This window comes from Somniosus microcephalus, chromosome 17, assembly GCF_052327205.1.
Source record: "Somniosus microcephalus isolate GS21.2 chromosome 17, FLI_Smic_1.0, whole genome shotgun sequence".
In the NCBI taxonomy this organism is placed as follows: Eukaryota; Metazoa; Chordata; class Chondrichthyes; order Squaliformes; family Somniosidae; genus Somniosus; species Somniosus microcephalus.
The window spans coordinates 28,654,694-28,680,696 of NC_141003.1; the positions used below are offsets into that span (position 1 = coordinate 28,654,694).

General features: G+C 46.2%; 1 long non-coding RNA gene across 1 annotated transcript; it reads left to right on the forward strand.

Moving 5' to 3' along the window:
• Positions 1–7,677: 7,677 nt before the first annotated feature.
• Positions 7,678–24,389, forward strand: LOC147105605 (uncharacterized). The gene is made up of 2 exons (XR_015081523.1): positions 7,678–7,870; positions 21,970–24,389. It is a non-coding gene; the product is annotated as an uncharacterized LOC147105605 (long non-coding RNA).
• The last annotated feature ends 1,614 nt before the right edge of the window (positions 24,390–26,003 follow it).

Genomic DNA, 26,003 nt, shown 5'->3' on the forward strand with positions numbered 1-26,003 from the left:
AGAAAGGTACAAATGATGACGGACAGTAGCTCCGAAGACCAGAAGAGCGATAGCGACTCCGGAAACAAGAGACTAAGCTCTCTCAAATTACATAATGTAATTGCCAAAGAAGATTACCAGACCATTTGGGTTACCCTCATGATAGCGGGGTCCCCAGTTAAAATGGAGCTAGATACAGGATCAGCTCTGACCGTCATAAGTCGACGGGATTACGAGCGGCTATTTCCGCATATACCTTTGAAAGACACATCCATTATCTTGAAGACATATACGGGGCAGAAAGTATACCCCAGAGGGAAAATAAGGGTGCCTGTTGTATACAACGGCAAGGAAATACAGAAGTTGTATTTATACGTTCTGCAAGATGGTGGTCCACCGCTGTTGGGACGTGAATGGATCAGGAAGATACGTTTAGACTGGCACTCCATTCAGGCACTGACGGTGACCAGTAAGAAAAAAAATAATGATGACGTCATACCTGAACGATTAAAAGACATCTTGGCCAACGCCAAAGAAGTGTTTCAACTGGAACTAGGAACCTTGAAAGGCGTCACCACCTCAATAAAAGTGGAAGATGCAGCAATTCCCAAGTTTTTTAAGGCAAGGCCGGTGCCATACACAATTCATCCAGCAGTCGAGGCAGAGCTGGAGTATTTGGAAAAGGCAGGCGTGTTATCCAAGATAGATTGGAGTGAGTGGGCAACACCCATCATCCCGGTCATGAAGAAAACGTTGAATAATGATAAATCTGAAGAACAGAGAAAAATTCGCATCTGTGGGGACTTCAAGGTGACTGTAAACCCGGTCCTTCACACGATACAGTATCCTCTTCCGAGGATAGAAGATATTTTCGCCTCAGTATCCGGAGGGAAACGTTTCACCAAAATTGACTTGGCACAGGCATATCTACAGATGGAGGTTGAGGAGGCCTCTAAAAAGTATCTCACAATAAACACACACGAAGTCCTGTACCAGTACAATCGACTGGTTTTCGGAGTAGCATCAGCTCCAGCTATCTGGCAAAGAGATATGGAGCAAGTCCTGCAAGGGATTCCGGGGACTCAATGCTACCTAGATGACATCCTTGTAACAGGAGAAAACGACAATGAGCACCTTGCCAATTTGGAGCAGGTGCACACTAGGCTGAGAGAACGGGGCCTATGAGCAAATCGCCCCAGCACCTGAAAATGTCTCACAATTAAGGTCGTTCCTGGGATTGATAAATTACTATCATAAGTTTTTACCGAACTTGTCAACTGTTCTGCACCCTCTTAACGAACTGCTACAAACGGGGGTAATTTGGAAATGGAGCGAAGACTGTAAACGTGCCTTCCATAAATGCAAAGGCTTAATCATGTCCAAGGAAGTTTTGGCTCATTACAACCCATCACTGCCAATCAGACTGGCATGCGATGGATCCCCTTACGGCGTAGGAGCGGTATTATCGCATAGATTCCCTGATGGCTTGGAGCGGCCGATAGCTTTTGCGTCACGCTCATTGAACTCAGCTGAGCGTAACTATGCCCAGATCGACAGGGAAGCATTCAGCCTGGTATGGGGAGTGAAGAAATTCAACCATTACCTACATGGACAAAAATTTACCTTGTTGACTGACCATCAACCCCTCATCTCCATATTCAACCCTAAAAAGGGCGTTCCCATTATGACAGCGCAAAGGCTACAGAGGTGGTCCCTTTTCCTAGGGGCACACCAATATGACATAGAATACAAAGGATCAAAACAGCATGGAAATGCTGACGGTTTATCGCGTCTACCGTTGCCAACGGTAGAAGAGGCACCTACAGTGGACCCAGTGGAGATGTTCCACTCAACCATAGTGGAATGTCTACCAGTAACAAATTCTACCATTGAAAAGGAAACAAGAAATGACCCGACTCTCTCACGAGTCTACGATTTAACGGTGAAGTGATGGCCAGCACATGGCGAACCACTGTTGCCAGCATTCTCGCAGAGAAGAGAACAGCTGCCAGTGTGCCGAGGAACCTTGATGTGTGGATCCAGATTGGTGATTCCACCCAAACTCCAGGATAAAGTGCAAGGAGCTTCACGAGGGGCATCTGGGTGGAGTGAAAATGAAGAACCTAGCCAGAGCGTTTGTGTGGTGGCCAGGTATCGATGGAGACATCGAAGAAATGACCAAGGGCTGTCTAGGATGCCAGAAGGTCCAAAACGCCCCACCACAAGCCCCTCTACATCCATGGGAGTGGCCCTCATCTCCATGGCAAAGGGTACAAATCGACTTTGCTGGTCCATTTATGGACTCAATGTTCTTAATCGTGGTTGATGCACACTCCAAGTGGCCGGAGGTAATAAAGGTGTCCTCCACCACCACGGAAAAAACCATCACAGCATTAAGGACCATATGTGCCAGGAATGGGCTGCCTGAACAGATCTGTTCTGATAATGGACCGCAATTTGTGTCCGAAGAATTCAGGAAGTTCTTAAAAAACAATGGCGTTAAGCACTACACGTCTGCCCCATACCATCCCGCCACCAATGGATTGGCTGAAAGGTTTGTCCAGACCTTCAAGAAGGCCATAAAGGCCATGGGTAATGAAGACCTAAATCTACAGCATAAGGTAGATAACTTCTTGTTTGCATACAGGAATGCAACACATGTGGTTACAAACCAAACTCCCGCCATGATGTTTTTCAATAGAAGACTAAGATGCCGGCTGGATTTGATCAAGCCAAACATCAGAAGGGACGTAGAGAACCGGCAATTTCAAGGCATGAATGAAAGGCCAACTAGAACCTTCCAGATAGGTCAACAAGTTTTGGCCCGGAACTACCGTACCGAGAAATGGCAGCCTGGAACTATTTGCACACGACTAGGACCGCTCATGTATACCGTGGACATTGGAGAAAGCATAATAAGGCGCCATGCTGACCAGATCATAGAGTCATCCAAAAAGTGACAACCTACACCACAACTCTATACGCCTAATGATGAAGCAGAGATACTCATAGTATCTACCTCCGATCCGGTGATACTGGAACCAGATGAACCCGACACTGGCATTCAAGCCGAATCGACCTTGCCAAAAGAACCTTCTACACCACCGAAAACTACTACACCACCGAGGCGTTATCCGGACCGAGTCAGGAAGTCTCCAGAGAGACTGACTTATAATTGATTAACTGCAGCAAATGTGTAGATTATTGTTCTTGTAAACATGTTAATTAATGATTACTTAAAATGTTATGTACTGGTTGTCTAAAAGGGGAGGAATTGTGGTGTATGTGCCTTTAAGAGCCCTGTGTACTGTAATGCCGGTAGTGGCCACTCGGGCTATATAAGCCTGTATAGTGTCTTGTATCTTTTAGTTCACCTCCAGACTTTGTTCAGTAAACACCTGTTAAACCAACTCATGCATTCCGTGTCTCCATTAACACACGGATACAACACTTTATTTAACACTTAGACCAAGTGCCTAGTAGTTTTCTTACATCAGGAAGCATGACAGCCAATTTGCACACAGCAAGATGCAACATACAGCACTGTGATAATGATCAGATCATCTGTTTTAGTGAACATTGTTTGAGGGTTAAGTACAATACTGGAATGTCAGCCTAAATTCTGTGTTCAAGTCTCTGGAGTGGGACTTGAACCCCCAACTTCTGATTCAGAGGCGAGAGTGCTGCCCACTGAGCCATGGCTGACACCTAAAATGTAATGTTTGGACCATCACTTCTCATCCACTGCATCCTTTGATTTACTGTGAGCAACACCATAAAAGATCTACCAGTTTTTAATAATGTGTACAGAGCAGTACACAGGGTTTATTTTATTACATTTGTTTTGTAGACATTGGTAGCTGGAATGTCCAATGTGATTGTTGATGCCCATGGATTAAAGACTACGGGGGCGATTTTCTGACGCTGGAGGAGGCGGGTTTGGAGTCGGGAAAGGCGGGAAAATTCGAATTACTGATGTCAGGTCAGAAACCCGACTCCAATCCGCCTCAGCGGGATTTTGCCAGTGCCGGTTTTGGCGGTCGGGAAACACTCCCGCCTCCAGCTGGTCATAGCGTTAATTAACCACTGCAAATGCTTGTTAAGGGCCTCTCTAATCCTATTTTGAGAGGCCCTCTTGAATTTGCCAACATTTTGCAGTGCTTCACGCAACTTCTGAACCATGCCAGGTAAACCTGGCGGGTTGACTCGTGGGTGGCCTCCTCACTGCTGCAGGTCTAACAAGACATTGTTCACTGCAGCAAGGCTTACTTGCAGGTGCCAGACCTTGACTTTAAAAGGTCTCTGAGCACTTTTAGAAGGCCTTCCGAAGTCAGAGGTGCTACAGCTTGACTCCATCAACTGTGGGGCCTCCTGGGAAGAACCTCGCCCCTCTTACAATGAGTGCTTCCCCAGAGGAGGCATCTGCAAGCAGAATGGGAAACATTCATTTCCTTACACCTTGGAGCTCAGATGAGGATGAGGATGAGGAGGATGATCTGGAGGAGGAAGAGCAGGAGGAGGAGCAGCAGGAGGAGGTCAGAGCACCGGTGTTTCGACCAGCGGCAGTGGCAGCACACGAGTACATGGCTGCCAGGGATGAACTTATCATGGCCAGATTTGTATAGGTTGGCCAAGTTGGCACATGTCCTCGGCTCCATGCCAGGACTTCATTGACAATGGACATGACTCTCTGGCCTCCTTTCAGTCAGGCCACCAACCTGACAACGCAAGTGTGGCGCTGCCCGCAATGTGGAGCTGCCTAAGGCTAAGTAACAGATGGCATAACACCAACATTTTGGCATCAAATCATGTTAATGCTTTCCAACAGGGATGGCATTTCATCAATACACAGAAACAGTCTCCCAATCTGCACACAGATCTGGAGGTTATATCCCTTGCCAGCTGCACCCACACAGCCTTGGTTTCTTTGGCAGTCCTCTTCCTCCGAGATGAGTGGAAGAGCATCTCCATGCTAGTTCTCACCCCCTCAAACAACATTTGCAGCGCCTCATCTGAGAGCCTCGGGTAGGCCCTGGCCTTGGAATTGGATATTTGTATCTCAAAAGCTGTTGGAGGTGGTGCAGGAGAAGCAGAAATGCTGTGGAATGAGCCAAGGGAGCAAGAAGCCATAAAATCAGACTGGAAAAGTGCTGTCAACGGAGGCGAGTTTCTGTCCCAAAACACTAATTGAGCAAGGGCATCCCACACCTCTGAAATCAAGTGGCCAATCATGGGAAAATCTCAATTTTTTGAAACCTATCAGTGGAGGCGAGTTTCAAACCCACCCAGACTGAAACCTGCCTCCAGTGAGAAAATCGCCCCCCAAGTTGCAATAATTTCAAGTTTAATCAGAGGTTCATTCTGCAGAATAAAACAATCAGGATATGTTGCAGGAATTGAATTCACGATAAATATACTGCGAAGGGTATTTCTTTGTTGGCACCTTATTAAATAATTTTTTTGAAGAAAGTGTCATCGGATATGTAACACTTATTAAAAGTCGCATAGCATGAACAAGGATTCACAAGTGTGGCCCATCACAATACTACATGCAGTGGAAAATAAAATGTCAGATGCAAAATGCAGGCAGTGAATTTGATTATACATAATTTAATTCAACTGGATCACAGCCAAGCCACCACGAGTGATACTATTTGGGTGTGTGAGTCAGACTTGGGAAAAATTATTCGCTGGAAATATGTCCGGAAAAAAAAGTTTCAACAGCAACATCAGTACTAAGTACAGGATTAGCAGATAAACTTTAAAAATGTGCTTCAATATATATACAGCAGCTGTATGTATACTGAAGCACATTTTAAAAGTTTATCTGTACATCTATTTAGTTGCAATCTATCGATAGTCTACTGGTACAATAGTTTGCATTTCATGCCCCTCACATTGCACTTTGGTCTTTGACGTCACAGTTTTTGGAAATTTCAAAATTTCTTACTGACAAACTCAAATATCCAGGGCTAAAGGGTTTCAAACATAACAAAAACATTTTAAAAATAATTATTTCACAATAGAATGATTAAACTTGTTCTAACATAGTTTCAAACCTTAATCTACATTGCTGCATGCACCGCCTATCCATCCCCATCAGACCCACACCCCAGCCCTCTCCAGTGCTCTTAGACCTCAGCGCTTCATGCGCCCAGATCCCTCCAGTGCCCCAATCCTCCCATTACCTTCCCACAGACCCTTGTACAGTCAGTTCTCCCAGATCCCCAACCTCCCCAGTTCTCATGTATTCCAGACTCCTCCTAAAGTGCTCCCAACCCAAGTACTCACCAAGCACAAACCTCTCCGCCAGTGTGCCGTGGTTTCATAGCCCACTTATGAATACCCCTATGTCCCATCCCCTCGTCCCCCCTTCCTAAAGTCAACAGTCCTCCCAGGGGCCACACAGACATAAATGCCATCTACTGGTCATAGACTACTGATGCTCCCACACTCCATGATTACTCCCATGCACAATGCTCCCTCATCTCCCTCTCAGACTAAGGTCCCTTTCATTCTCTCCCATATTCTAACCCCAATACCTTGATTCCTCCTGGCTACACTCACCTACTCCCTTCTCAGTTCCACCTTCCCTCTCAGATGCCCATCTTGGCTACTCTCTGACATTCTCTTCCCACCCTCAACTCCCTGGCAACTCCCATCTTCCTGGGTCTTAAAATAAAAAGGTTAATGCTTGCCCATATATAGTGCACAGAGGAATGTAGTACAAGGGCACTAAACATTCATAACCCCAACATCATTGATTGTTAAACATAGCCCCAATGACATTTGTACAGAGGATTGACATTGGAACTTCATTACTATAGGTGAATTGACAACAACTTGCATTTATATAGGGCCTTTAACGTAGTAAAACATGCTTCACCGGAGCATTATCAGACAAAATTTGATGCCGAGTCACATAAGGAGATACTAGGCCAGGTGAGCAACAGCTTGGTCAAAGAGATAGGTTTTAAGGAGCATCTTAAAGGAGGAGAAAGAGGAGAGGTTTAGGGAGGGAATTCCAGAGCTTAGGGCCAAAGCAGCTGAAGGCACGGCCGCCAATGGTGGGGCGAAGGAATTAAGAAATAATCTGCATCTAATATATGGAAAATGTCTATGAAAATCATAAACCTTCAAATATATCGATCAGTGACAATTTTTTTGGTTAAAATAAATTAGAGGGATATTTGTGATGACCCATGAATCCTCTGAGTTAAAAGAGCCTGCAAAATCTATATAATGGTTGCAAGTGCAAGGACTCATTAGAAAAGAAGTTTTGTGTGCTGGAACCTTGTTTGTGTAATGCACAGCTACAGAGAGGGGCGCAAAATAAGTTATAAAAGAAACACTGGCTTTTCTAAAAATGCATGCTAGTCCTTGGAATAAATCACTCCTGAATGAATATGCTAAATCTGGAACGTGCCATTTTAATCTCCCAATGTTTTTCTAACAGACTTCTGCCTTGAAGCGTTCTTTCCAATTCTGAAAGTTTTAGGCTGTTTGACCACAGAGTAAGCATATGAAAATAATTGAGCAACAGACTTTAAGAGCCTCATGACTCATTAGCTTAGAAATTGCCGTCAACATCTGGGGAACGAAATTGGGTTCAGCAGCGCCTGTTTTTTGGGTGCTACGAAGCCCCTTCAGCATCCGAAATGATGTCCGTGGCGTGCACGCATACTTCCGATGGGAAGTGCACCGGATGCCATATTTTTAAAGTCCGCCGGCAGCATGCAGAGCAGGCAGATCATTGTGTCAATCAGCTGCTATTTTGGAACTCCACGCTCCAGCCTACACCCTCTCTTAACCTCGCACAGCTGAACACGACGTTAAGCAGCATGAAGGACCTCCCACCAGTGCTATTTAAAGGGATCATCAACTACTACAGGTTAGTTGCTGCTTTATTTCTTCTGGCTGTTGCTGCAATTCTGTGAGGTTTGGGCGCTTTCTATATTTGGTTAAAGCTTCAATAGTGTACAGGGAGTGGTGTGGTAGGTGCTGAAGTACATCTTTTGCTAACGTAAAGGCTTCTACATGGACCACTTGCTCCCAGACATGGGTGGACTAGTAGGCCTTCCTCTTAGCATGACTGGGAGAATGAAGAGAGGCCAAGCTGCTAGAAGAGGGAGGAGGAGGAGGGACAAAAGGGCTATCCTCTGTACTAGCTGTATTTCAAACACCACGGCAAACCAAAGCGTAGCTGCTGGCGACAAGGGTTATCCGCTGACGACATAGCTCATGACTCCAGTCCACAACCCATGCACACGTGCACAGCAGGTGATGTAAGAAAACTACTAGGCACTTGGTCTAAGCGTTAAACAAAGCTTTAATCAACTGTTTTACAACATGGAGGTCTAGTTGTGTCATTCACTAGTTCCTGTTAAGAATGTCCTGCGCAAGCTGGGCCCGTGCCCGAGTATTTATACTCTCCCTGGACAGTGCCACCCGCAGGCTGCTCAGTATTATTTCATAAGTATTTCTTTCATGAATGTCTGATTCATGTCAGCAGGCATACAATGAAAGACATGCTGCCACAAGGAATCTGATACAGTAGACCATTGGTGTCCTGAAGCAACTATACCGCTGCCTGGACCGCTGTGGAGGAGCCCTGCAGTACTTGGCTGAGTGGGTCTCAAGACTTTTGGTGTTGTGCATGCTACACAACTATGCCACCATGAGGGAACAGCTATTGCCACCACCTATCAGGCGAGAAGCTGAGGAGCAGGAGCACGAGAAGGAGGAGGAGGTGGAGGAGGAGATGGCGGAGGAGGAAGGGAGGCTGCAACCTAGAACGCCCCTTTCTACCCGGGCTTTATATGAACAAATAATTAATGAGCGATACCAGTAACCTCAACCCCAATTCCCCATTCAACAACAGTCCCACACTCCTTACCTTTCCTTTGTCACTGACCATCACATTGTCCTCTTTCCACAATGCAAAAATAAATGCACGTTCCAATCCAAATTTATAAATTAAATCATGCCATAGTGCATACAAAAATAAAGTAATCATCCTTGCGCATTGCCTTAGTGCCTCTTCCGTGTGTCTTTGCCTGTCCTAGAGCTCCTACGAGGTGCTTCCCCAGTGGCTACAGCATGGCTGGTAGAAGGCTGGTGACTTTCAGTGGTGAGGACTGCAGGTGGCCTTGGAGAGCGACCTCGAGCAGCTCTGGACCTAGAAGGCCTGGCTGCAGCAGTCTGGGCTGGCTGGAGACAGGCAACAGCAAGGGCACTGGCGGAGTGACAGGAGTGGGAGCAGGAATGCTGTCATCCGGAGAGAGTACAACTCCATGGAGCCACAGCCACTCTCCCGGGGCAGTGCCTCTGCAATCCTAGTACTCCATTGGTAAGCAGTTTGCTGGACTGCTGTGATACCCTGCAAGCCCCTTTGGACAGTGGTTTTCAGAGCCATGATGGCAGCAGTCTGAGCTTCCATGCTAGCAAGCTGAGCCTACATGACAGCAGTCTGAGCTTCCACTGCAGCTCTCAGATGTTGGGTGGCTGCTGCTTGTGCTGCAATGGGAGCTGAGACATCAGCCATCAGACACTGCATCGTGGTTGGTTCCACAGGTGTACTGATGGATGTAGCCACCATTCCATGTTGAAAAGGATGGGCTCCAAGCTCTGCAAAGCCCTGTGCCAAGTTGGTGCCAGACTCCTCCATGCTCCTTGACATTGAATGCAAGCTTTCTGGCCGTCATTCCAGTCCATCAAGCATTTGGTTGCGTACACCCATCAGCCTTCTTCTGCAGGCTCAAATTCATCATCTGAGTCCTCTGCAGCAGAACTAGTGTGTGACCTCACCCTCCGGTGAGCTGGCACTTGCGCTACCCTTTCCTCCTGCCCTGTCTGCAGCGCACTTGTGCCGGATGTCTCACCACGTGAAGAACCCACCTGTATCCTATCCTCTAAATTACGTGCAGTACCAGTATCTGAGCTGATGGCTGCGAGTGTGAAATCAAGTGATGGTGTGTCTTCATCTTCACTGTCTTCTTGCTCTTCCTCCACTGCCTGGGCAGGTTGCAGTTCCTGGGTAGCTGAAAAAGTGCCAAGTGTACAGTTGTGGTGAGGGGAGAGGAGAAAGTAAGAAGTCCATGTGACATGAATCTTCTCATTCATGTGGAAATGACATGAAATGATACTGGGCAGCCTGCTGGTGGCACTGTCCAGGGAGAGTATAAATACTCGGGCATGGGCCCAGCTTGCTCAGGACATTCTTCAACAGGAACTAGTGAAGGACACAACTAGATCTCCATGTTTGAAAAACAGTTGATTAAAGCCTTGTTTAATACTTAGACCAAGTGCCGAGTAATTTTCTTACGTCACCATGCTTACACCATCAGCAGCTTGTAAGTCAGAAGAGATTGTGGGATGAGGGAGAAGTGAGATGAGAGAAGGAGGATTAGTTATGCGGATACCCTTATCTTCAGTAGCTTCAGCCCCGCCGGTGGCCACGGCCTCAGCAATAGCCCTTCCCATAATGGCCAGCACTGTCTCCTCCATGGGGGTATAGAACATGTAGGCGCGTCTCTCCCCCTCCGGTTAATTCCTGCTGCCTCTGGTTGTATACTACCTTCTCCTGCAAGAGAGAGGGACGTGTGTCAGTGAGTGTCGTGCAATCAGTTTGGGTGATGTGGCTGTCATGGTTGAATAGCTGGCAGTGTGTGCAAGCTGTGAGATGTGGGGTTGAGGCTTGCAACAGTGCTAAGTGTGTGAGGGTGAGGTGAAGCTATAAATTTTACGTATGAGTCCTGATTGATAGAGATTGTTGGTAGGTGATTGATGGGGGTGTGGTGAATTGAGCAGTGGCTGAGGCTAGTGGTGCAGTTGGTAGGATATGGCATTTGAAGATGCATTCACTGACTTTGACCACTCGTGTGAGATCATTAAACCTCTTCCTGCACTGCATCAATGTTCTTGGAGCTATACTCCTGGCATTGACCTCCGTAGCCATCGCTTCCTACCTTCTGAGCAAGTGTTTGGAGGGCTTCCTGCCCCCATCTCTCCTCTGTTCCACCTCTTCAACCAAGACCTCCAGGGCAGCGCCCGAAAACCTAGGTGCCTGCTCTCTTCCATTGCCAGCCATTCTTCACTCTTTCCCAGGTCAGATTCACTTGTAGAACGACTCCCAGCACCTATTCCAGCCACAATGCACCTCTCTTTAAGAGGTGCAGGCCAACTTTAAGTAGTGCAGGCTAGCTTTAAGTACTTCTAGGCACTAATGATATTGGGCCCCTTACTGATGCGCGCAGCCAATGAATAGCGTGGGGAGCATAGCTGCACACAGCAATCACGATAATGAGCAGGCAGCACAAAGTTTGCATTACAGTGAACGGGCGAGGGTTAATCACACATAATGATCCCTGCGCCTGTTTTTGGGGGCTAACCAATTTAACCTCCAAACCTTTAAACTTTAATTCTAGTATACTGTATTCGCTGCTCACGATGCGGTCTCCTCTACATTGGGGAGACCAAACGCAGATTGGGTGACCACTTTGCGGAACACCTCCGTTCAGTCCGTAAGGGTGACCCCGAGCTTCCGGTCGCCTGTCATTTTAATTCACCGCTCCATTCCCACTCAGACCTCACCGTCCTTGGCCTCTTGTATTGTTCCACGGAAGCTCAACGTAAACTCGAGGAACAGCACCTCATCTTCCGATTAGGCACTCTGCAGCCTTCCGGACTCAATATCGAGTTCAACAATTTCAGATCATAACCTCGGCCCCCATTTCATTTTTTCTTGTAATATTTCCACTCCTTTCCCCCCCCCCTTTCCTTTTGTTTCTCTCTCACACCTGGCAGCTATCTCTTGCCCTGCCAGTACACTTTACACCTAATCTCAGCCTATTACCATCTCGTCTAGCTTCTAATACCTTTTATTGTCTCTTTTACTTCTTTTGTTTCTTTTATTCTTTTGTCCAATCGCAGCCCTGCCTCCGATCTATCTTCTTTTCTTTCCAGTTTTGAAGAAGGGTTCGACCCGAAACGTCAACTCAAATTTCTCTCCACGGATGTTGCCTGACCTGCTGAGTTTTTCCAGCATTTTCTGTTGTTATTTTAAACTTTCATCAATGCTCGCCAGTACTATGTGGAGTGCATTGTAGTGCGGAATTCCTACCTGGTTTGTGCATGGCCAAATTACTGAGGATATCGTACATTATTTTGCCTAAGCGATGTGGTCCTTGCATTGCAATCTGACTTGCTTGATGCTCTTGTGGTTCTGTGCATGCCTGTGCATTTGTGGTTCTGTGCATGCCTGTGCATTTGTGGTTCTGTGCATGCTCATGCATTAGTGACTAAGTAGAGAGACAAGACACGACAAAACAGATTTTCCTATAAATACTGCCCAATTTAGTGCCCTCCCAATTTTCCACCACCACTCCCTGGCATATTTAAATGAACCGGTAATTACGTGGTGATGTCCTGCTTGCCATCATTACCATTTAGTTCACGGCCAGTGACAAAGCCTTTTTTGGTTGTCATCTTAGCTTGTCAATCCACTTAGTTGAGAATCACTAAAAATGGGCACTATGAATTTCTGTGGGACTCTCTCCATCTCCTGCTGTAAATTTGGCGGAATCCTCAAAACGTAAAGAGCTAAAAATGGGCAACTATGCCATTTTTTCAGGGTTTCCACCAAAGTTATGGCGGGAGATCGGGAGAACGCTGGTAGAAGTTATCCCCCAAGATTTCTAACATAAGAAAACATAAAAAGTAATTAAATTTACCAATTTTTGTTTCCATGAACGTTATTGTTCAGAGACCTGTACCTATGTTAGAAACCGGGGAATTGGGTTTTGTTGCTTGTCTGCCTATCTCATTCCCCTCAGTCTGTACTGGGCTCAATAGAATCAGACAGGGAGGGTGGGCTTTACAACCAGGAAGTGAGGGTTTGCTTCATAAGTGACCAATATCGCTGTCAAGTCATCAGAAGAATTCTCGTGAGTTTTTCTAATTGAACATACCAAATACAGATACAGTTTACTGACTGGAAATCAGGTCATGGGGAAAAAAGAACCACTCAGAATACCATCCATTATCATTCGCGATGCTGCTAGTGCCTTTAAACGGGTGAACCACTACTTCTCTCAAGGTCAATTTAATTTGAAAATTCTGGACACAGCTCTCCTCCCTCACCCATACTATTTCCCAATTTCTCCATTATGTTGCACTCCAAACTCCCTACTCTCTGTTATTTTTCCCAGTATCCCCTCCCCCTGTGCAATGTTTCCCAGCCCCTCTCGCCCTTCACCCTTTCCTTCCTGGATACCCATTGTGCTGTATCACTCTTGAATCCCACTATGTTCTACTCCCTGGCTCCCTGGCTCCCTACCTCCGAGTATACTCGATGCTCTGTTCCCCATACTGCTGTGCCACTTTACCGAACTCCGCCACCCTTCACTGTGCTGTATTCAAGAATTGCTGTTTAATTTAATGAGGTAACATTAAAGTAAAGCCAGTTTTAAGTTATACAAAAAACAATTACTTAGTAAAAGAAACATCTGGCTTCCAGCTTCAAAAAAAGCTCTTTAAAAACTTTTTTTCTTGTAGGCCCACAACTTTTGTTTTTTTAGACTTGAAGAAATGCTCAATGCTCTGAAACAACACCAGCTCCTGCTGGACAGTGGTTTTGTGGTCTCTGCTGATGCAGAGTGGTTTTGGGTGTGTATCAGCACAACATTGGTTATTTAACAAAAACAACTTGAATTTTTAGTGCTGCTCACATCAGGAGGATGACTCCGAGTGACTTACAATAAGGAAAACAATTGGATAAGATTGGGAAAGAGGAGTGGAATGGAAAGGCTGGGACAAGGAACCAAAGGCATGGTCGACAAGGTGGGTTTTAAGGATAGGAGTGTGGGACTCGGTGCAAGTGAGGACATGGACTGCAGCGATTTGGAAGAGTTTAATGATTATCAAGGGTTGATGTGGGAAGGTCAGATAGCAGAGCCTTGGACAAGTCAAGCCTTGAGGTGACGGACTAGGCTCAGTAGCAGAAGGAGCGGTATTGGCAGAGGCGAGCAATGTCATGGAGGTGGAAGGAATCAGTTTTGGTGACAGAACAGAGGACATTTTGAGCTCAGAGTGGAGCAGGATGCCAAGATCCCACTCAGCTTCCTGACTGGGCTTGAGATGGAAACCGGGCGGCTTGATCGAATTGAGGCCAGAGGCATGGAGATGCTGACAGGAGCCCTGATTGCTGGACTTTTCTTCTCACCCTTGCGCCCAAAAAAATTTTGCACTGCAAATTGCTGGAAGTGCAAGTTGATAATGAGGCCAACAGGGCATCTGGGACCTTGGTGAATGATGGAACTGACAGTCTATCTCCTTCACCAATGAGGCTTAAGGATAGAGAAAGAAACAGAAGGATAATGGAGAAGGAAATAAGGAGAATTAGAATCAAATTGTTTACAGAAAGAGAAATAAAGAGAGGGGAAGAAAGATTGGATTAAGAGAGAGAGAAAAAAAGGGACAGAAAGGAAATGTAAGAAAAACATTTTTTAAAAATTTAAAATTTAAAAAACCTCTAGGAACAATTTACTACCTGCAGGAAAGAGACTCCACAGTTTCAATTGTTCCCTTTCTGGGCTGTAAAGGTTGAGTGGTGTTGCAGGGACATATATCTCGTTATTAAAAGGGTCCATATGTCATTAAGTACCAGTCCTAACTTTCTGCGACTAGTTTAATTTATTTTAACAGCATAAATGTAGCAATTTCTTGAAATTCACGGGAAGATTGATGGCGAGCTGACGGTTTCATGGGGCTAATTTGTGGTGATTCGCAACTCATGGGTATCTCTTCCTCACCACAAATCACTGGGTTATTTACACACTAATAACGGCGAGTCCATTAAACTTGTCATTATTTTCCTAGCAAATTCTGGGCCAATATGGGAGTGCTGCAATATGCTTCCATGTAATTTACATTGGGGGTGAATTTCTGTCGCGGTTCTTCCACTTTTTTCCAAGATTTTTCAGGGATTCCTCCACAGCTCTTCTGCCAGAGAGAACCCTCGTGGAAATTAAACCTCATCATAAATAAGAAAGGGTTTGTAAAACACTGCTTAATGAAGATAGGGCCATTTTAGTAGAATGTTGCATCCTAAATGACGCCATGAAATTAATAATTTTCATGACAGCTTACTTTAATAAGCAAGTCCTTCATTACTGTTTGTGCACTTAGTAATGCTTATGAGCCTACTTAATGTTAGCAGCACTTTTTAATACATTTTTCATTAACAATAAAAGGGTGATTTTAACCCTAAGAATGGGTGGGTATGGATTGGGTGGGAGTAAAAAGTAAAATATTTAAATCTGAGCCCAACAAACCTACTTCCAGTTTAAACAGAGGCGGGATTGGGGGCCGGGTGACCAATCTGCTTTCAGGAGGCAGGTCAGTCACTGAAATCTTTAATTTTATATTATTGTTATTTTTAACTAATTTGGCTAGGTTTTCCGGGGCTCGGGAAACCCGGCAGGTAAAAGGAGGCGAGTAGGGCCAGACTCATAAGGTGAGCGCATTTAAAGCACTTCTTGTGGGCAGAAGAGGCAGCGGCATTTTCTCTAGGCCCAACAGGCAAATCACTTCACAGACCCTGTGATCAGCTGAACCCCTCTCCGTCTTCCCCACGATTTCCACCCGACCTCTATGATCTCACCCCCTCCTGCCCCCCAGTGATTCCTCACCCACAGTCATTCTGCCATGATTTCCCCCACCCCCGCAATCTCTCCCTCCCTGCGTCCCTCCTCTCCGCTCGCTGACAATGGCCTTGTGCCACAGGCTTTCCTGCCCGACAGGCAGCCAGCCTGTCAATCAGACTGGCTGTTGGGCGGGAAATCTGCAGAAAAATCTTAAAAGGCGTCTTGCTGTTAATTGTAGCAGGATGTCTGGGAAACCCTTACTTCCAGGTTTCCCATCCGGAATCCTTCCCCACTCTCTCCACATCACCGAGTAATTTTCGGGGGCCTAAGTGTCTACTTGACCTCTTGTGACATTAATCTCATTCAGATCATGGGGTATATTTTATGATTTAATGTTCCCAGTGCATATCAGGAATTGGGGCGTGAAAGTCAGCGTGTCCAATTCCGTGCACACACAAAGAATTGGACAGAAGATTGCTTGGACCACAAATTCGCCGCACTGATTTCCACCCCCGGATTTCAGGATATAGGCTCCCATTGTGAAAGCTCTGTGCCAACAGTGCGGTTACAAATTTCAAGTCTATACTAGATATTCTCTCAGGTTCAGTGTCACCTATCTCTCCCATAAGTGGATCTCGCTTCCCTTACGATCAGGAGATTACCTTTACTGTCCAATGTTTAGTCCTAGGATAAGGACACTCAAGGGCTATAACAATGAAACCCATTGTTGTATGAGCTGGGTACTGCAAAACCACTCATCCCACCATACGCACCTCTCCAATCTTCTGAAATGCTGCCCGTTAACACTGTAATGAGCTGAGGCCGAATATAAATTAGCAAACTGTTTTATTTTCTAAACAATAACAACTTGCATTTATATAGCACCTTTAATGTAATAAAACGTCCTAAGGTGCTTAACTGGAGCGTAATTAGATAACATTTGACACCGAGCCTCATAAGGAGATATTAGGATAGGTGACCAAAAGCTTGGTCAAAGATATAGGTTTTAAGGAGTGTCTTAAAGGAGGAGAGAGATGCACATGAGAATATCATTTCAAGAAAAAGAAACCAGAAACTGTAAAAGCAGCAGAGAAGTAAAAAGGGCTAACCTGATACCTGATCTTTAATTGTTAACGAGGCTGGCGCCCATGATGTTACCCTTTGCTGATAAGGAATAATGTAGGGCGGCGGGCAGAAACTGTACAGACATTAGGTGATTGCAAATGCATTACCATAATGTTTAGGTGATCATGAACACATTACCGTGATGTTTACTTAGCTGTAACCCATTCAGTAAAATGTGGCTTTTCCAGCTCAAACTGCCAGGCCAGGAAATCAAATTAAAAGTATACATGCACAGCTCAGGATTGGCTCAGAATGTACGATGTGTTAATGCTTTCTCAATGCAGGTATAAAAATGTAGCACGCTGTATGAGAAACTGCTTGCTCTGTTGGATTCGTCAGACTCTTGCAGGAGTCGGTGCCGATATACCAGAGTAAGACTCCGCGGATAATAAATCGTTTGAATTCTCCAGTTGCATTCGACTCAGTGATTACTGAACCAGACTGAGGGTAAAAGAATCCATTCTATCATTTGGAGTCAGAAGTGGGATCTCAATGGACAGTCACCGAGAGTTCGCGAACTAGGAGCTGAATCGTCTCGGACATGGAGGGAGGAAATGGGCCCCCGATGTGAGTAATTTTTGTACTGCCTCGGTTTCCCTCCGATTCCGCCAGTCTGACGACGAGTCGGCCAATCGCTAACTCCCGTGTGGTGTCCCGCCGAGATCCAGGTCAGTCTGGCGAATACTGGAAGAGATAGGTATTAGGTCAGTGATCGGATATCACTGAGGGTCAGTGATTGGATATCACTGAGGGTCAGTATATGTACTGAGGGAATAACTAGGAACTGTGTAAACTTAGTAATAAGTACTTGTGTCAGGTAAAGCGTCGACCTTGTATATCACTTGGCCCGCCTAGGCTCTGAACAAGTTTAACACTGAGGGTCAGTATACGTACTGAGGGAATAACTAGGAACTGTGTAAACTTAGTAATAAGCACTTGTGTCAGGTAAAGCGTCAACCTTGTATATCACTTGGCCCGCCTCGGCTCTGAACAAGTTTAAAACGCGACTGTGTAAAGTTCACAAGGGGAGTAAGATGGGCAATTGTTTAGATACCACGACTGAATCGGGTAGCGCCTTACAGACCCTTTGTGAACAACATCCTGACAAAGCGAAGCAACTCAGACAGTTGTCGGGAGGATTAAATAAGAAATTAGGAAGTGATCAATGGCCACTAGGAGGAACTAAGAATCTAGATGCCGCTAAAAAGGCTCAAGAACTAATTTGGAAAAGTAACAGGGGTACCACAGCCAAATAACTAATTGCCCTATGGAGACAGTACTGCCAGGAACTGAAAGAAACTTCCTTGTTAGCAAGCTGGCAGGATAATGCCTTAAAATTAGGAATAGGACTTACCGGAGGAGGGGTAGTCAAATCAGTAGCGGTATTGAAAAAGGAATGCGCTCATGAGAAACGCTCAAAACAAGAGTCTGAAAAGACCATGAGCGAGCCTGGAAAGGCTGATAAGAGTGGATTACATAATCCAATGGTTGGCCTTGCCTTGACAGAGGGAGATGGTGATGATGATTTGGGCGAATGGAATCACAGGGCTCATGTTGTTCCCCGCGCTCCCCCCGTACGTTAACATTTATCCCCCGGTGGCACCACCCGTACCAACTGCACAAACCCCCGCGCCGACACCTCAAGTATCTGCCAGTATTGTTTCCCCGCCGCCGTCACTCACGGTTCAGATGAACAGTCCCCCGCCGGTCCAGATGGGAAACCAACCACCGGGTCCCCAGTATACTGACCCCGTAGCTTTCCATACCCGACACAAGGGAAGGAGAAACCCACTTCCCCCACCTTTAGATAGTCCAGTAGGGACGCGCAGACGAAGAAGAAAGAGACAGATGGTGCTGAGTAAGAAATCAAACAGTCAGGAACAGAGTTCCCTAGAGGCTCCAGACTATAGTGATACTGACAAGGGAGATTCGGGAGACGACTGGTCATCCCTGGAATCAGAATCCGATACCGAGAGACCCGCCAGGCATAAACCGATACCCCGACAGTTGCCGGTGAGACAAATGCCTAACCCTGCCTTTAACGCGAATACTCCAGTGGCCGCCGATAACCCCCGGACCATAGGTATCTTCTACCCCTGGAAACCTAACGAGATAATGGCTATCTTAACCGGGATGCCAGATAGGAAGAAATCCCCCACCTTGTTTGTAGATTTCCTCCGGACTACTATACTCATCTATAATGCTGAATCAAGAGACTTATGGGCGTTGGTACAGCAGATCTTGACTCCCGCCGAACATGCAAGGTTTTTGGTTAACCTAGGCTTTGCGGACCATGCCGCATTAGAGGCTCAAAACGCACAGGGTGATGCTCGTGAATGTGCCATACTCACTGCCCTAACCACTACCCTGCAGAAGCCCATTGATATATCCAAGGTGTTGGATACTAAACCACGAAAGGGCGAGGGAGCAGAGGAATTTCTAGAGAGATTCTCTGAGGTGTATCGGAGTCAGTCAGGAGATGCTAATTACCAGAACGGAGCAAACTCGCCACAATACTGTGCTATTCTGATAAATTGTCTACCAACCTCGGTGTCTGAAGCAATTAAGACTAACAATATGGACTGGTCAGAGAATAGTCCCAGCCAGATGGCCAGGGCAGTGAAATATTATTGGAAAGAGAGTAAGAGTCAGGAGAGTCAGCCCCAGGTCAAAGTCAAGACCGAGTATGTGATGAAAAAGGAAGAGCCAAAGCCCACCCAAGATGTGATAGGATATTAGACGGAGCCCCAGTACTGCGTCCCAGGGTGGGTTGATGGACAGGGGTACAGATATATCAGCCACCCCAACGGACCGACCGCCCCTAGTTATGGCCCACCCTACGCTCCCCCAAGACAAAATTTCGGCGATAGAGGAAGAGGAGGGAGGCAAGCAGGGTCAGATACTTGTTTCAACTGTGGCCAGCAAGGCCACTGGAGCAGGGAATGTCCCTCCTGAAGACAAGGAAGAGGGGGCCATATGCAGGGACAACGGGGAGGTTGGCAGGGAAATCGGGGACGAGGAAGATATACAGACTCCTCCCAGAATAATCCGTTTCCCCAGTACTGACTAGCCAACCTCGTGGTGAACGGGTTCCAGTCGGACGAGGAGCCCGTTCTATCACTGCTGATCGAAGGGAGCCGGCATACGTTTCTGGTAGACACCGGAGCTGCTATGTCATCTGTCCGATCAGAGCTCAATCTCCCTAAATCCGGGGAAACACAAAGCCTGTCTGGATTCCAAGGACAAGTGTGCCAGTACCCAATATCAGAGCCAGTTGAAGTAGCATTTCGAAATGAGTCCGTAAAACACCAATTCGTAATCACAGATGGGCTGGATTGCAATCTCATGGCCAGAGACCTGTTATGCGCATTTCAATTAAGAAGCATTGTACTACTATCAACCCAGCATGTTTTCTCACAGAACCACCCCTCGAACAAACAGACCCAGGACATGATTGTCTATTTTTAATCAAGGAGGATACCTCTGTCAGGGATGATCTATCTGATGCCCCAATGCAGAGTCCTGACACAACCATGTATGTAGATGGAAGTGCGTCCGTCAGTCCCCTTGGGAAAAGACTTTCTGGATATGCAATCGTAAATCAGGACAGTAACACTTTGGAGTCTGCTGCCTTTGAGTTTCCGTATTCCGCCCAACAAGCAGAACTGTTCGCATTAATACGAGCTTGTATCTTAAGGAAGGACTTAAAGGTTAATGTTTATACAGACTCGAGATATGCCTTCGAAGTGGTTCATGATTTCGGACAATTATGGAAAAACAGAGGGTTCCTAACCTCTGCAGGAACACAGATATCCCATCAGAAATTAGTATCTGACTTACTACAAGCCCTCATGCTACCAAAACAGATCTCCGTGATAAAGTGCTCCGCACACACAGCAGGACAAACCCCTGTAGATATAGGGGATAGATGCGCAGACCAGGAAGCTAGGGAAGCGTCCCAGGAACAACGAGTGGTTGTGCCTAGAATGATGAGCCAGACTAAAAGCTCAAATAAAAGCAAGCCTCCCTCGGAAAAGCCAATGCCAACCATCCAAGACGTCATTAAGTTACAGGAGGACGCTCCTGACTGTGATAAGGGACTGTGGAAACAGCTCGGTTGTACATATGATTGTGTGTCTAAATTATGGGTCACCCCTGCCGAGCAAACTTGTATGTCAGATGAGCTAGCATTATGGGTTATTGAATGTATACACTTTGCAACTCATTGTGGTGCCAGAGCAACTAGTGACACGTTGTTAGCTACATGGTGGCATCCTAGATTACAAGCTCTGGCTCAAGGTATTAGCAGCCGCTGCCTCATTTGTCAGCAGCATAACCCGAGAAAAGGCATACCTTGCGAAATGGGTAAGACGCCGTTACCCACGGGTCCCTTTGAGACCCTCCAGATGGACTACATTGAGTTAGAAAGGTGTCAGTGTTACAAATATGTACTGGTTATTGTTGATGTATTTAGCAAGTGGATTGAGGCCTACCCGACTACGGATAACAAAGCCTCCACTGTTGTAAAAGTTTTAATGAGAGAAATTATTCCCAGGTACGGAATTCCAAACCGATTAAGTTCAGACAACGGCCCTCACCTCGTGGGTCAGGTAACCAAGGAATTCTGCGCTCAAATGGGCATCCAACAGCAGCTACATTGTGCTTACAGGCCACAGGCCGCCGGACTGGTCGAGCGGGCTAATCAGACCTTGAAAAATAAACTTGCCAAATTACAGGCCGAGACGGGAACTACGTGGCTCAAATTACTCCCCGTGGCCTTGTTCCAAATACGTACTACCCCGGCTGGTGCAGCAAGGTTGAGCCCTGCTGAAATCATATATGGCAGACCTCTCAAAACCCCGTGGAACCAGGAAGTCCCAAAGACTGTCCACTTTCACCACATGACGGCAGAAATGACTAACTATATTTTGTCGTTAACCAGGGCATTGAAAAGTTTGCACTCCCGGTTACGCGCTGCCTACATCGACCTCCCCCTATAGTCAGTCCGTCCAAAATCGAGCCCGGAACGTATGTATTGATCAGGAATTGGACGCGAAGAGGACTGGAACCTCGTTGGGAAGGACCCTATCAAGTCCTACTCACCACCCCAACTGCTGCCAAAGTAGAGGGAAAGAGTGCTTGGGTCCACCTCCACCACTGTAAAATTGTCAGTAATGCTATGCCTAAAACTTAAAGAATGCTAACCTCTCTTGCTTCCAAGAAATCTCTCCTTAAACAGACGTGCCGCGCCGACTGACCATGCAGACGCCCCCGTGGATCCTCTCCATCAGTGTCCTGCTCACCCCTGGAATAACTCAACAGCCCAGAAGAAGGACATGCCGGCGGAACCAACCCAAGCGGATACACCATCTATGCCCAGGAGACGTGCTTTGGTGCAATGATGATAACCCAGGCGGGTTCGGGAAATGGAACGTGATCAACTTGGACACCTACATTGGGCTTATTAGACAGCCCCACCACTCGCTAGTGCTGAGAAACGAACACAGAGGAACATTGCCATGCTATTGGACTGAGTGCAAATTTGATTACGTTTGCCGACGCCAGGCGACCAAGTCTGTTACTGCAGGACCATGCAGTATAACTACAGACACCAAAGGACAGAATCGTTGTCTGAAGTTGCCCTCTATTATGAGCAGCTTTGACTATTTTAGGTTAGAAAGTATCCTCACCAAGAAACGTAAACGAGATTTCCAACACATTTTCCCTAAAGAAACCCCGACGGGCAACCTATTCCTCCAGACTCACGCAGCCCTATACTCACCAGAGTCAATTGTTTGTTATCCGCCCCTGACTTCTGTGGAGGGGATGTTTGCCCCAACCCCGGTTATTGTTCCCCCGGACTTTCTTTTAGATGCTCACCTCCCCCCTCCCACAACCAATATAACAATACCCTATACCTTAACCCCGCCCGCCAATTGCCTGAAACTAAGCAGGAACCCTGGTGGCTATGAGAATTGTTGGAATGGGACGGGCTATGGTTGTAGGTCAGTATGGGTTAAACATAACTACACCTGCTTGGTGACACGCTGCCTCCACCATCAATGTACGATAGGACCTGACACCGGTAGCTGCACATGTGAGCAATCCGTATGTGTGTCAGTAACCGAAGGAGTGCAAGTTTTATGTGGAGAAGGGAATGGAACAAATCTGAAGGTAGGGGGGGAAACCTTTATGCTAGTAGAAATAGCTAGTACCCAGCCTGCTGATACCCTTGAGATCCAAGGCCTGGACTATTTCCTTCCCCCGAGCCATTTAAGCACAAGGCGGAAACACATATCCGTGATATATACCAAACCAGGCTACTTTTTCTTGGGCCAAGGAAAAGCCACTAATTTCATGGTAATAGGTACCGCCCCCCGGACTGTAGCCATCGCTACTCTAACCCCTACCACAGTACCTTGCCCCTCCTAATGGACATCCCACCGAAAAATAGTAGTCAGGGCAGCCTCGAAAGAGTTTTGCTCCAAATGGAAAGATCCTGAATCCCTAGGAGGACACGGAACCTCTGTAGGATATGGATTTGCTGGCCTGTTCTCTATAGGCTATACTGGAGCCTATTTGGCCGCTAATAACCGGAACTACCTTATCTGTGGTCTCACCATCCTGGGTAATGCTACCATGGGGGCCCTCGATGCAGTCACTAAAGAATTGTCGGAACTCAGGTTATTCACTATGCAGAACAGATATGCCCTAGACTACCTGCTGGCCCGAGAAGGTGGTGTCTGTGCAATAGTAAAAGGTAAATGCCTTATGGGAGTCCGAGACCAGACAGAGAACATCACCCGCTTTATCACTAAGATAAGGGAACAGATGGATAATATGAAGGAAGCAAGTAACTGGGGAAACTGGGGATTTGGAGGATGGTCTGACTGGTTGATAAATATGGCCATGTACTCAGTAGCTGCCATCGTCTGTATTTTCGTTGGACTAGCAATCATGAAATGTGTGTTAGGAAGGATGCAGCTAGCTTTGGAGAAAATAGGTGGCCCGAGGATGGTAGTAGTAAGACAGGCCAGTGAATGTGAAATGAAGGAAGTAAAGTACGATGATAATGAAGAATTTGATCGACTAAATAAGATAGACGTACCCGAATAACGGTTGGTTATCATAGAATGATAAAAGGAGGGAATGAGAATATCATTTCAAGAAAAAGAAACCAGAAACTGTAAAAGCAGCAGAGAAGTAAAAAGGGCTAACCTGATACCTGATCTTTAATTGTTAACGAGGCTGGCGCCCATGATGTTACCCCTTGCTGATAAGGAACAATGTAGGGCGGCGGGCAGAAACTGTACAGACATTAGGTGATTGCAAACGCATTACCATAATGTTTAGGTGATCATGAACACATTACCGTGATGTTTACTTAGCTGTAACCCATTCAGTAAAATGTGGCTTTTCCAGCTCAAACTGCCAGGCCAGGAAATCAAATTAAAAGTATACGTGCACAGCTCAGGATTGGCTCAGAATGTACGATGCGTTAATGCTTTCTCAATGCAGGTATAAAAATGTAGCACGCTGTATGAGAAACTGCTTGCTCTGTTGGATTCGTCAGACTCTTGCAGGAGTCGGTGCCGATATACCAGAGTAAGACTCCGCGGATAATAAATCGTTTGAATTCTCCAGTTGCATTCGACTCAGTGATTACTGAACCAGACTGAGGGTAAAAGAATCCGTTCTATCACACAGAGGCGGAGAGGTTTAGGCAGGGAATTGCAGAGCTTAGGGCCTAGACAGCTGAAGGCAAGGCTGTCAATGGTGGGGTGAAGGAAATTGGTAATGTGCAAGAGGCCAGAATTAGAGTAACGCAGAATTTTTGGAGGGTTGTAGGGCTGGAGGAGGTTTCACAGAAAGGAAGGGGCAAGGCCATGGACAGATTTGAACACAAGAGTGAGAATTTTTAAATCGAGACATTGCTGGACTGGGAGTCAATGTAGGTCAGCAAGCATAGAGGTGACGGGTGAACGGGACTTCGCGCAAGTCGGGATACGGGCAACACAGCTTTGGATGAGCTGAAGTTTAGGTAGAGTGGAAAATGGGAGGCTGGCCAGAAGAGCATTAAACAATAAGTGAATGAACAGAGCAACATTTATAGTAAATCTTTACTTTACTTCAGCTTAATTCTGTAGCATTCAGATTATTTGGAGGGTGGAATTGGGAAGCTGTCAAAACAAATAAGTTTGGCTTGGGGTGGGATTGAATGGTATTGGAATCATTTAGTTTGGTTGGATGGTAGAACAGGAGACTGTCAGAATCAATCAGATTGATTAAAGGATGGGACAGAATCCTATTAGAACCAATCAGATTGCTTGGAGGTCCAAGCTGGGGCCTGAAAGAAACAGTCAGAGGCTACGTTCTCCCATTGTTCTTTGTGTTTGAACTTGAGGGAGAAAGGTTTTAAGATGAGCTGACAGATCCTGAGCGCCACAGTTACAGGTACGTGTATTTAGTTTTTGTCCCAAAAGAAGTTATATATAACAAATAAGCTATTAAATGGCAACTTTTAAAACCTTTTTCTTTTCCTAAAATGAGCATTCTTGGCGGTTGTCTTATATGAAGGTGCATTTTCTCCAAAACTGCTTATAGTCTCTTTTTTGAGATAAGGAGGATGGTTCCTGGAGTGGATGAATTAACTAGCTTTATTTAAAGAAAGAAAGACTTGCTTTTATATAGTGCTTTTCACAGCCACCAGATGTTCCAAAGCGCTTTATAGCCAATGAGGTACTTTTTGAAGTGTAGTCACTGTTGTAATATAGGAAACGCGGCAGCCAATTTGCGCACAGCAAGCTCTCACCAAAAGCATTGTGATAACGACCAGATAATCTATTTTTCTGATGTTGATTGAGAGAGCAGACAGAGCCTCGGTTTAACGTCTCATCCGAAACCCAACCCCGGCCCAGCACGAAAGCACCTATTTAACCGCGGCGGGTAACCCGCTCTGGAGAGGTGGGTCTGTCGTTGTAATATGTACATGAGACTCCGTTCCTCAGATTGTGGGAGCCATTTGGGTTTCATGGCTGCGGACCAGGTTTCCCAGGGCTTGAGAAACCCGACAGCTAAAGGAAGGCTGGAGCTGCCAGATTCAGTAGTAAGTGCCTCCCTCCTCGCTGCTGTGCTCCAAGTCCCCCCACCATGCTCCGATCGCTTCCGATTGCCGGGGACCGACCCCAGCGGAGTAAAAAATGCTAATGAGGTCCTGCCATTAAATTCGTCAGGACCTCCGCGTTCCCAACATTT